This window comes from Panthera uncia, unplaced genomic scaffold, assembly GCF_023721935.1.
Source record: "Panthera uncia isolate 11264 unplaced genomic scaffold, Puncia_PCG_1.0 HiC_scaffold_1310, whole genome shotgun sequence".
NCBI classification, from domain to species: domain Eukaryota; kingdom Metazoa; phylum Chordata; class Mammalia; order Carnivora; family Felidae; genus Panthera; species Panthera uncia.
In genome coordinates this window covers 64618-78424 of record NW_026057932.1, presented here as the reverse complement: position 1 = coordinate 78424, position 13807 = coordinate 64618, and positions in this window count along the sequence as shown.

The following is a 13807-nucleotide window of genomic DNA, read 5'->3' as shown; positions in this document are numbered from 1 at the left end:
TAGGGCAGCTTTCTCAGTCTTGTCCCTGTTGACATATTGGACCAAATAATTCTTTTTGCGGGTGGCTGGGCCTCTGTCCTGTAGGATATTTAGCAACACCTCTGACCTCCGCACACCAGATGCCAGTTGCAGCAGCCCCCTAGTTGTGACCAGAATTGTCTCCAGACATTGTCGAATTTCCCCTAGGGGACAAGATCATCCCTGGTGGAGAAACACTGCTCTAGGGGAACGCATTACTGTATACCACAGAGTCAAAGAGCCGCACATTGCTGGACCCTTTATTAGCGACGGAATTAAAAGCACAGGAAGGATCTGGGGCAAAAAGATACAAGGGCTCCAACCCACAAACCTCGTGTCTTCTCATCTTGGCTCATTCTCTCTTAGTGACTTTGTGCCCCCGTTTCACGATGCTTATGTTTTCTCGCAACCCGTGTTCATCTGTACAGGCTTCACTGATGTCTTTTGTATTTATTCGTCCCTGACAAGGAGATGCGATGTGTTCAGGTTTGATGTTTTGAAATAGGCGGGGTGTGTGGAAGGCTGATGTTTTCTGAGTCACCGGATTGCCGTCTCTGCTTCCCTGAACACCTTAATGTCCAAAGAGACAGCATCTTAGACAAAACAACAGTTCAAGAAGGGTGTATTTGGTGGAGACGAGCTGTGAGGCATTATATCCTGGGAGGTATAGTTCACAAAATAAAGAGTCATACTGTTTAATAGATCCTGCAGCACATAGTAATTTATAGATGGTAGATTGTAACTTTTCATGAATTCTGTTTCTAGAAAGTCTAAAAGGCAAGTGGCTTGGGGGAGAAGAGCTCATTCAAGCCCAGCAGAGTTATGCCTAGAGAAAGTTTGCCAATACTGGGAATTTTATTTATTTATTTATTTATTTATTTATTCGCTTATTTATTTATTTTGAGAGAGGGAGAGCCCAGGAGAGACAGAAGGAGAAGGAGAGAGAATCCCAATCAGACTCTACACTGCCAGTCCAGAGCCCGAAGCAGGGCTTGAACCCACAAACTGTGAGATCATGACCGGAGCCGAAACCAGGAGCTGGACGCTTACCTGACTGAGCCACCCAGGTGCCAATATGGGGAATTTTAAAAAATAATTATCCACCTGCTGGCCAGCTATAGATATAAGAAGTTTATCAGACATCAGGAAACATAAAGTAAAATTGGACTGTATAATACATTTTTCTTGTTCATCAACAAAGAATATAAAGTAATACTTCTTTCATAAAAGTTACAAAAAGTCATTTAAAAATGTGGAAAATGCATCAAAGTACAAAGAAAAAAATTATCCATAGTACTGCTATCCAAATCCAAATACCATCACTAACGTTCTGTGGATTTCTTTCCAGTTTCTTTTTTTAATGCACAGTTTTAGAGAGTGTAGAACAGTAGGGAAGAGGAGATAGAAATATACATACATAAATATATATATATGTATATATATTCAGTACCCTACTTTTTAAGCTGGAATTATATTAAATGCACTTAAGTGTTATTCATAAACGTAATTTTTAATGGTACATTAAGTTGCATCAAAATGATGTACCATGGCTACTTAGGCTGATTCTAATGATGGGCCATTAAAGAATCTTGGACTAAATATTAGTAATAATTTTGTTATTATAGAGTTCCGAAGCTAATGCTATTGAATCACAGGGCATAAACATTACAAACATCTTAATATGTATTGTGTGTAGCTTTATAAAAATTTGAATCAATTTATAGACCAATCAGCAAAACACAAATAAGCCTACCTCATCTTGTCCTGGCCAATATCGATATTTTTATTAGTTTTATTCTTTGGTTGGACTAATTTTTTTCTTTGCTTTCATAGCCAGCGACACTATTTTCCCCAGACATTTGTGTACTAATTGCTTTCCTCTTTGGGAAAATACTATGACTGTCGCTGTGTGTGTCTTCAAAAGAGAGAAATCAAAAGCGGAAGGAAAATATCTATGTTACCAAGACAATGTGGAAAAGTTTATGGTCATTATGAAAAGTAGAATTCCTGATTTCACCATTCTCAGGTCCTTTTGTTCTCATTGCTCATCATCCTGCCACCCATAAGTACTATTTTCCAGTTAAAGCAAACGAATTGCCGCTTCTCACATAAGCTCATATAAGTTGACATTGCACTCTCTATGTGCTCTCCACTCCTTGACTTTGCACATGCTGTTCCCTTGTCTGGAATGTCCTTTGACTTACCCCAAACACACACACTACACATGCACACAGAGCCTGTGACCTTTCCCAGGCCCCAATCAGAGCTTGTTGTTACCTTTCCCATAGCCCCTAACATCCTGCATCCCAATCATTAACACTCTTTTCAGACTTTCCCTCAGGCCCATGGGTTCCACAAAGGCAGGGACCCCTCATCTTTGATCTCTAGATTCCACATCATTTATCATCATTCCCAGAAGAAAGTAAAAACTTAGTAAATGGTTCTTTGAATGTGGACATTATTGAATAATAAACATAGCTGCCTTCCTCATAATACAAATCCTGTCATTCCCAGTAATTGCTTTGATTTTGATGGATAGACTGATTGAGAGGAAAGAGTACCACCTTCAGCGTCAGCCAAACCTAGATTCAAACTTCCCGTTCTGCCACTAACCAGTGCAGTGTCCTTGGAAAGTTACTTGGTATCTTTGACACTCCATTGGAACAGATAGCGATCATAACATGTACTTTATAGGATTAATTGAATATAAATGACGTATTGAATATATGTAAAGAATCTGGTATGTAGGGGCACCTGGGTGGCTCAGTCGGTTGGGCGTCCGACTTCAGCTCAGGTCACGATCTTGCGGTCCGTGAGATTGAGCCCCGCATCGGGCTCTGGGCTGATGGCTCAGAGCCTGGAGCCTGCTTCCGATTCTGTGTCTCCCTCTCTCTCTGCCCCTCCCCCATTCATGCTCTGTCTCTCTCTGTCTCAAAAATAAATAAAACGTTAAAAAAAAATTAAAAAAAAAAAAAAGAATCTCGTATGTAGAAGTGGCTCAATGGTAAACATTTTTCTAGGTATTGGTGTATATTCCAGTATGTGTGTATTTCCATTCTATATATACTTCCTGTACAATAAATATTACCGAATTCATAGCATCTGATACCTATGGATGTATTTTTCTTAGAATCACAAAGGCCAGGACACAAGGTCAATTGTACTGACCATCTTCTTGCTGCCCCTGCAAGAATATTCCATTTAAGTAAATCTTAGAAAAGAATTAGTTCTAACCACAGTCGAGAAAAGTAGGTCTATATTTTCCAAAGGCAAGAGAAATAAAGTTCTCCGTGAAATAACACGTGATCTAATCATCTACTGCTTAATTTTTTTTTCGATTTGCCCCGTTAATATTGCTGAAGGTATTTGGGGACCTCAAATCACTATAAATAAAGACTTGTTATCCCTGATGGCAGAAGAAAAGAACTTTTGGAACATGCTCTACTTTTCATTTCTAAAAATATATTCACTTGGGCCACACTGAAGGAGCACGTGAAATCTTCCCAGTTGAAAATCCTCCTTCCACTGGTGGTGGGTTCAGCACGAGCGTGTGCACACACACACTAGAAATCCTCTGAAGCTCTTTTTTTTTTTTAATTTCTTGAAAAGCCATATTCATACGTGCCTTCAGGGTGGCTTCCTTAGGGCTGAAAGACATTTGCATCCATCTGCCAACCAGATGAACCCAGAGAAAAAGTCACAGAGACCGCATCAATGAGGATAACATAAGTATTTGTGCAGGATAAATGTGCCAAGATCTTTTTCCTCCACCCTTACCCCAACCCCATCACAAGCTGGTTTTATGTCCCACATGTTCCCTTCTGATGACAGCTCACACCGTCTCTCCCAGGACCTTGTGCTCTCCCGCCTCATTCTACGCATGATTAAATGTAGAAAGTGAAGCCCCCGGTACAGTGCTAAGCATAAAAACACGCTCAGTACATGAGTGTTTTCTTTCTACCTTTTCAAATCCCTCTGAGCATTCACGAGATCATCCTCCACACCCCAGAATTCCTCCCACAGAGAGTCAAAGTTATTGTCCCAAGCAGGCTTTCTCAGATGCTGAGAAATGTCCAGGAATTTCCCATTGTAGAGGCTTCTGGAGTTCTAAAATATGAAGAAATGCCAAAAGGGGGACTTTCAGGGGCGCCTGGGTGGCTCAGTCAGTTAAGCGTCTGACTCGTGATTTTGGCTCAGGTCATGATTTCATGGTTCGTGAGATCGAGCCCCTCATTGGGCTCTGTGCTGACAGCACGAAGCCTCGTTTGGGATTCTCTCTCTCTCTCTCTCTCTGCCCCTCCTCCACTCATTCTCTCTCTCTCTCTCTCTCTCTCAAAATAAGTAAATAAACATTTGGGGTAAAAATGACTTTCAAAAACAATAGTATACTTTAAACTTTACATCTAACAAAAGAATGTTTTTAAGTACAACAGTATACTCTATGATGGTATTTACAAGGTTACCATAGGATTTATAAAAAGACTACAGCAAGGGTAGCTCGAGAATGCAACAGGAATTTATTTTTTTTAATGTTTATTTCTGAGACAGAGAGAGACAGAGCATGAGTGGGGGAAGGGCAGAGAGAGAGGAAGACACAGAATCAGAAGCAGGCTCCAGGCTCTGAGCTGTCAGCACAGAGCCGGATGTGAGGCTTGAACTCACAAACCGTGAGATCACAACCTGAGCCGAAGTCAGTCGCTCAACTGACTGAGCCACCCAGGCGCCCCTGCAATAGGAATTTAAAATGCACACTCTAGGGGCGCCTGGGTGGCTTGGTCGGTTAAGCGTCCGACTTCAGCTCAGGTCACGATCTCGCGGTCTGTGAGTTCGAGCCCCGCGTCGGGCTCTGTGCCGACAGCTCAGAGCCTGGATCTTGTTTCAGATTCTGTGTCTCCCTCTCTCTGTGACCCTCCCCCGTTCATGCTTTGTCTCTCTCTGTCTCAAAAATAAATAAACGTTAAAAAAAAAAAAATTTAAAAAAATAAATAAATAAAATAAAATAAAATGCACACTCTATGTCATCTTCCAAATCTGTTCATTGTGTTTTGTCCATGTGTAAAGCTTCATTTGGAAGTGACATTTGAAATATAAATTTTAAGCTCTTTGAACAGTAAACTCTTCATTTAAAGGCCTTACTCGCATCTTCATGAGAGTGCTTGCCTCCACACATCTATGAAAATAAAACCATGAGCAAATAATAAAAAAAGATGGGGTAAGATCCCCCCTGAAAAGGTGGGGGAAAGAAGCTTAGAGAAGCCAAAAGAAGCCATTGCAGCAACATCAACTTACAAGTTGAACTGAGAAGAATTTCTCTCCAAAACCCCCTGGCAACTCACACACTGTCATCGAGGGGGCCTTGACCCCCACTTGGATAAGCAGGGTCCCAAGGTGGGTGAACTGGAACAGGAGCCGTGACAATCAGGCCATGAATTAGCAGGCTAGGACTAGAGTAATTTTCCCCAGGCTTCTCTGGCAAAAGTAAGCTATTCTTCCCTCAGAGATGCCTCAGGAGTTTATAACTATTTTTTTTAAGTTTGTTTATTTATTTTGAGAGACGAAAACACTGTGAGTAAGGGAGGGGCAGAGAGAGATATAAGAGAGAATCCCAACCAAACTCCGAACTCTGTCCCCATCACTGCCTCATCCTGCCACTCCCCCACCTCGACTTCCCCGAAACTACTTTTGCCAACAATGTAAACTTGTTGTTGCTAAATTCAAAGACACTTTCATCCTTGTCTTACTTGATCTCCCTCCAAGGCATTTGACTCTGTGGCAAATGCCCTTCTTTCTGTGCGCACTGGACCGTGACTTCCTTGACTTCATCTCTTTGGATGTCATCTGATCACCTTACCCACTCTTCTCAGTCTCCTGGTAATTGCTTCTTTCTTTTTGATCCCTTCAGGATAAGGTCTTTTTTCCCCTTTTTCGTATACTTTATCTCCCTGGTGATTTAATCCATTCCAATGACTTCAAGTGCTTTCTCCTTGCTAAAGGCCAAGTCCCTCTCCAGAGCCCCACGCCTATAGAGCTAACTGCTTGCAGGACAACTGGATCAGTTATCTATTACTGCACAACAACCCCCTCCCCCGCCCGAAGAGTGGCTCAAATCCATGACAATTATCTTCGTCATGAATCTAGAGGTCAACCGGGCTCAGCTAGGCAGTTGACATTGCACGCAGCCCTCAGGCCGTTGTGGCCAGATAATGGCTGGGGTTGAGATCATCTCAAAATCTTGATTCAAATGTCTGTCACCCAGGTTTGAAGACTTGAATAGTTGGAAACATCAGCTCTGGGCCATTTCTCTCTATGTGTATGTATGTGGTCACTCCGTGTGGTGGCCTCCAGGTGGCCAGACTTCTTACATGACAGTTGAAATCTCTGAAAAAGAACTCACGTTCAGACGTGATGTTCTCATGTTCAGAACTGATCTGATATTCACATGTTGGACATGTTATTCTCCTGTTGGACACGGACAATCTCATAGAATACTGGCCTCAGACAAGGTTACTCTGGAGCCGTGACCAGATAAAATAAAGCAAGACCACTTCATAATTTTGTGCACACACAGATAAAATGTCAGTATGACACCCATAAAATATCTGTAGAAGTAACCCCACTTTGTGACAGCATCCAATCTGGACCTAATCTACGCTTTCTTAAGCCTTCTCCCAATCACCAAACCAAATCCCAAATCGTATGATAGGTTCTTTCTAACACCTTCTTACTGAAACACCCCACAGTTCCTAATGAACTTTGATCGAAGAGTACTCACAGTTCCCGGAACATGTCTCCGGAGAAACCAGCACAGCCTTTTCTAAACTAGACTTGTACCTCACGGGGCCTCATCTCTGCACATTCTAAGGAGAAAAGATATCATAGATCAGAGAGAAGGAAGCCTGGAAAAGAGGGATGCGGATGAGCCGATGGGGACGAGCACAAAGCAGATCTCACATTAACACCCGCAAAAGAGTGTCCTCTACAGAGAAGATTCTCAATGACCACATGCACAGGATGATCTGTCCTGTGACTCTTAGGTAGTCCCCCCTTCAGACTTCCCGATGCCTATGCCAGAAGCCCGTAAATAGCGCTCATAGTATGGCAGTAGAAGCCATGCACCACTGACTGCACCATCCACTGCTGAATTACCAGCCCGTCAGCTGCAGAGTCTGACGCCAAGCCCTTGATAGAGCACCATTCTCCAGGGAAACTAGCTAAGCCCCCTGATAGAATATTAATTATCTCTGAGCCAACGACCTCAGAGCAGATAGCAAGTGATGGAAGTCACTAAACTTAACCATTTACCTTGTAGCCCAGAAGCTTCTAGAATGGTGGGCTAGTCTGTTAAAGGCTCAGTTAAGGCACTAGCTCAGGGACAAGACCTTGTGGGGTTGGGCATTGTCTTCCAGGACTTGCTATATGCACAAAGCCAATAGCTGATACATGGTTTTCTCTCCAGTAGCTAGAATGCATGCGTTCAGGATGCATATCTAAGAGGTAGATATAGGATGGACTCCCCATACGGGGTGATATTTCTACAGGGAACACATTCATGTTCCCACTGAACTTGAAGCTGCCATGATCAACTGGTTACTTCAGGTTCCACGAGCCAGTGGACCAGCAAAGAAAAGAATTGATGCATTGGAAAAGGTCATAGATCATGATCTCCTTGCGGAGCTGGGACTGATGTACAAAGGGACAAGGAAGAATGTCTAAAACCCAGGGGATTCACTGAGGCTCCTCTTGGTACTTCTCTGACCAGTGATACTAGGACATGGGCAATCACAGCAAGTGTAGGCCAACGAAGGCAGAAAAGACCCTTTCAAAGCAGGCTCTGCATCACCTCATCAAGCAACCAACTGATAATCAAAACAGTATTAGTCCATCCTATGGATACCTGCTCATTTATTTAACTAGTCCCATATTGTTGCATTTCTAACTTATGTATCAGTCAAGGTCCAGTTGGGAAACAGAAACTATGGTAGTTATTTGAACAGGGTAAATTGAACACCCAAAAATGAACTATTAAAAGAGGAAAAATGGACTCTAAGAGATCCAGAATCACAAATTCAAAGAGCAGGTACCCGGAGGCTGAGGAAGAGGGACAATAAAGGAACTAAGGGTAGAAGCCCTCCTGGCCCCACTCCACATCTGAGATTCAAATCTCTTCAAAAAGGGAATGGCTATGACAGGCAGCCTGCTGTGGCAGAAGGACAGGCTGGCACTTGTCTGTAAAAGCAGTTCATCGCTGCTGGTGAGCGTGGTTGAGTAGGAGCTGGTCGGCCTTTGCTGCTCTGTGTGTGGGGGGGGGGGGGGGGGGCACAATTGCTCTGGAGAAGCGACCCAACTATTGCTGGTGGGTACAGAGGGCTGGAAATGCTCTGAAGAGGTTGCTTACAGGAAGCGATGGCCTGAGGATGCAGGTCAAGTTCCTCCTTAATCCTGCGGGGCTCTTATCGCGTCTATATGGAGGACCGTCTATATGGAGGACGGAAACCTGGAGTCATCTTCTTGCCACTACCTCGCTGCAGCGCCCTCTTGATGCAGCTCCATATCCAACCAACAGATAAAAGAAATGTTTCCAGGGCTTGGCCAGACAAAGAAGGATGAATTTGGAGCTCAGCGACAATACACTGATAACGGGCCTTCGCAAGTTTTAACTAAAACTATTGTTACAACTAACCTATTGTTATAACTAAAACTATTATCAGCCTTCACATGTTTTTTGTGGATACCTGACGATCACATTCCTCAGGATAGATTCTGAGAAGGAGAATTACCGAGTCCAAAGATCCAAACTTTTAAAAACTTTGGATATAGAATAATAAAACTTCCTTATGATGCTGCGTAAATTTGCATTCACTCCAGGAGAATATGAATATGTAAAGAATACGCACACTCTGGACAGTTCTAGAAGGCTGATATACCGGAACGTGTGCTTACACAGTGAATGATCTTAGTTATCTGTCCAGCTTAACCAGCTCCTGTTCTCTACTCATGTTCTTTGGAATCTTTCACTAAGGAAATTTTGATTTGTTTGTTTATTAAAATGGCTATCAAAGCAGGGGTAAAGCTAAAATTCTAATAGGGGAAAGACGTGTGTTTTAAATGGAACATGAGAATATCCGCATGTCTTATCTGATTCTTAAAATAAATGTGATTCAAGAAAGTCAAAAAGGCATGTCTGCATTTTGGAGTTGAAAACGGGAGATATTGAAGGTGTCCTCCCTAATGTCAACGCTCTCCTCTGATACACTAACTTGCTAGGTAATAACGTATGTAAAGCACACAGGAGGACTCAATAAATAGTAGCTTTATTTCCTGAGAGTATTGCTGTTATAGTGCTAAAAATCCAAGCGTACATATTTTTCATTCTGCCCAAGTTGTTTTCATTAAGGATGAAATACGTTCCTTGTGCCCAAGCTAAAAGTGTGTTATGATAAAATGTTAAACCCCAATGACGATTAGTTACAGATTTGATAGTATTTCTTCCTAGCTTCTTAACAAACACCATTTGTCTTCTTTAACCACTTTTGCTGAAGTAGAAATCTCCATGTAATGGGCAGAAGTGGAAGGAAATCAGATATGACAAGATCTTTGTGTTTGTCTTTGTTCCCGATATCCTTAACTTGCATTACCATTTGGGCACTTATTCTGCCCACGGCATAATAAGCCATTTGCATTGTGCCTTCATCCTGATACTCCATGAAACAAGAGCTCATTTTAGTGAACTGTAGCTAACATTGTGCTTTGCATGTACGATTTCCTTAAAAAATCATGTGTTGCAAACACAAACATTTTCACCTGCCAGGCATGTATCATAAATTAATGAACTGGGGGCACCTGAGTGGCTCAGTCGGTTAGGCATCCGACTTCAACTCAGGTCATGATCTCACGGTTCGTGGGTTCGAGCCCCATGTTGGGCTCTGTGCTGACAGCTCAGAACCTGAAGCCTGCTTCGAATTCTGTGCCTCCCTCTCTCTCTGCCCCTCCTCTGCTCGCACTCTGTCTGTCTCTCTCTCTCTCTTTCAAAAATAAACATTAAAAAAATTTTTTTAATAAATTAATGAACCAGGAATAATATAAAATAATAGGGATCCATGAGTACATATGAAATTGGAGAGAGCATACCCACCTAAAAGCATTTATATAAAATGAAGTAATTAAAATAAAATAAAATAAAATAAAATAAAATAGAATAAAATAGAATAAAACATACTGCTAGGAAAAAAAAACAATACGCTACATTAGACTATAAGACAGCCTGCTTATGACTTCTGTATAAATCTTGGGTGAATTGAATTAGAAGCCAAAGTAGTGTTAAGAAAGAACTGAAAATGGATTAACCAAAGAAAATCGGGACTCAGGTCTGAGCCAGAAGTCCCACTGATTCCAGCTGGGTCTCTATTACCCTCAGTCTCCATCCATCTCCCTGCAGCATCCATGATGCCAGCACCACCCCCCCAACACACATCATTCTCCCCAGTGCACTACATTTAACGTTTGTATTTTTTTTTATGGTAGAACTCACATAACATAAAATACATCTTTTTCACATTTTAAAGTGTAAAATCCACTGGCCGCTGGTACATTCACAATGTTTTGCAACCATAACCACTGTCTAGCTCCAGAACATTGTCATCACCTCAAAAGGAGACCCTATCCATTAAGCAGTCACTCCTCACCCTCCTTTTCCCAGCCCCTGGCAATGGTTAGCTGGATTTTTGTGAGACCTTTATTTTTGTTTTCCCTTGCATTCTCAGTTCAGCCAACATCCAAAGAAAATCAGAGTAGAATTCAGGTCTGGTAAGGTGAAAAAACAAATACAGAGTTAGGGCAGAATAAAGCCCTCTGGATGCAAAGTTAGGTAAGCCTCATGCGATAATTTCCCTGTTGAGGATTCTTTTCTGTTCTCCATTGGGTGATTCTCTTCTTTGTGCCTTAAATTAAGGCTAACTACAATACTTTTGGGGTATGTTTTGAGTCAGCTGGAAATGAGTTCAAAATGCCTGGTGTAAATACTCACACATTCCCTCCTGTGCCAAGGCACTTTGCTTGGCTGACACAGGATTGTTGACTGATGGTGTCAGGCTCCTTGGAAATCACTTGGGGCATTTCGAGAAAGATTTCCCTGCAAGGCTGAATTTTTCTAAAATGGTGAATTGCCAGCTAGTTGCACCAATGCATTGAAAATGCCTCTTGAGATGCAACATAATCTCTCTAGACCAGACCTTGAGATTCCTGAAGGTCAACCTTCAGTCACTTATTCGTCAGACCATGGAAAATTCACTTGTACCAAGTCTGGCCATTTTCCTCTAGCTTTAGGAGAAAATTACAAGGCTTTGTGCACACAAATAGAGACTACAGGTCAACTTTGAAGTAATGCAAGTGTAATTTTAAAACTACAACTACGTTTTCTAATTTTGATTCTTTTCTTTTCTTTTTTTTGATTCTTTTCTTTTTTTGGTAAAAATGTTCTTGGACAAGTCATCTCAGTTTTGGGAGGTCTTCTTTCTCCTTTATTCATTTGTAAAATTAAAAAAGTTTAACTAGATCAGTAGTTTCTTACTCCAAGCATCAAAATCTGAACATAAGTGTTATCATCTATACTCTGAAAAATAATATATCTTTCCATTCATATGCTGTCATTTGAAACAATATTTGGATGTTTTGTTCAACAGCAGCTTTTAATTCAAGAAACACAAAATTATGCATGCTAACTATAGAAAATTGAAAATAAAGGGAAGAGAAAATAAAGTCACCTGCAATCCCGTCACACAACAATAGTGACTATTCACATTTCACTGGGTGTTCATCCAGTTTTTCTTTCTGTGCATATTTATACATATATTATTTTTACCAAACTGAAATATACTATAGGCATAATATTTTATAATTTGTGACTTTACTTAATAATATATCTTAAATATTTTCCTAAATTGTGAACTATTTTTCTGCAAGGTTTAAATGACATTCCTACACGGAGAAAGAGGATCTCTTTGACACTGCTGGTGGGAATGCAAACTGGTGCAGCCACTCTGGAAAACAGTATGGAAGTTTTTCAAAAATTTAAAAATAGAACTACCCTATGACCCAGCAATTGCACTACTAGGTATTTATCCAAGGGATATAGGTGTGCTGTTTCAAAGGGGCACATGCACCCCATGTTTATAGCAGCACTATCAACAATAGCCAAAGTATGGAAAGAGCCCCAAATGTCCATCGATGGATGAATGGATAAAGAAAATGTGGTATATATATATATATATATACACACAATGGAGTATTACTCGGCAATCAAAAAGAATGAAATCTTGCCAGTTGCAACTATGCAGATGGAACTGGAAGGTATTTATGCTAAGCGAAATCAGTCAGTCAGAGAAAGATAAATATCATAGGACTTCACTCATATGAGGAATTTAAGATACAAAACAGATGAACATAAGGGAAGGGAAGCAAAAATAATGTAAAAACAGGGAGGGAGACAAAACATAAGAGAGACTCTTAAATATGGAGAACAAACAGAGAGGTTGCTGAGGCGTTTGGGGGGAGGATGGGCTAAGTGGGCAAGGGGCACTAAGGAGGACACTTGCCGGGATGAGCACTGGGTGTTATCCATAGGGGATGAACCACTGGAATCTACTCCTGAAATCTTTGTTGCACTATATGCTAACTAACTAGGATGTAAATTACACACACACACACACACACACACAGGGAAAAAAATAAAAAATAAAAAATAAATAAATGACATTCCTATATATGAGTATATACTGGTATTTTTTTTAATGTTTACTTTTGAGAGAGATAGAGAGGTAGAGGGAGCAGTGAGACGAGGATGGAGGGCCTGATGTGGGCTCTGTGCTGACAGCCACGAGCCCGATGTGGGGCTCAGACTCAACAACCGTGAGATCATGGTCTGAGCCAAAGACAGACACTCTACTGACTGAGCCACCCAGGTGTCCCTTATGGTTACTGTTTCATATTTAGATTGTTTCCAATATCTGATTATTTTTAACAATACCACTATGAACATCTATGACGTGATTACATTCATATGACTGTGAATAAAGAATGGTTATTTTTATTCATGTTCAAATTATTGCAGCTCGGGATGATCGGTGCCCCTTTTTGATGGCTCCTGAGTTCTTTTGATACATCCTTAGAGTCTTTCAAAGCTTCCCTGTTTTCTAGTGTGATCAGTGTCCCAGGCACCTTTTATATGTAGTCTTCCCTGTATTGAGAGTCAGTTTTCCAAGGAACCCTCATTCCTTGTAGTGGAAATAGTATTTAGAGAGCACCAGCTGGGCACTGGGAGCAAAGAAGCTTGCTGCTCCTGCTACTGGCTTGGTAACTGTTGCTAGGTCTTTTCAAGGACTTGAACTAGAAAATAATTTTTTAAAAGGAAAAGCATGATAAGTTTACAGTGATGTTTAAAATCCCAACTTATGATAAAGTTATTACTGGTTTTTTTATAATAAAGTTATTACTTATTTTTTTAATTTTACATTTTTATCTCTTTTTCCTTACTCATACTGGACAATCAAGCACTTTGCATGCCTGGGCAGGGTGGCGGGTGGGGGGGAATGCATGAATCGTTCTTGAAAAATACCCTCTATCTCTCTCATTTTTATTTAATTTTATATATGATAGTAATGTTATTTAAATATGTAATACCAAATGAGATATAAGCCACTTATGATTATAGTTCTTAAATTTTTTTATGTTTATTTTATTTTTTAGAGAGAGAGACACACAGAATACAAGCAGGGGAGGGGCAGAGAGCGAGGGA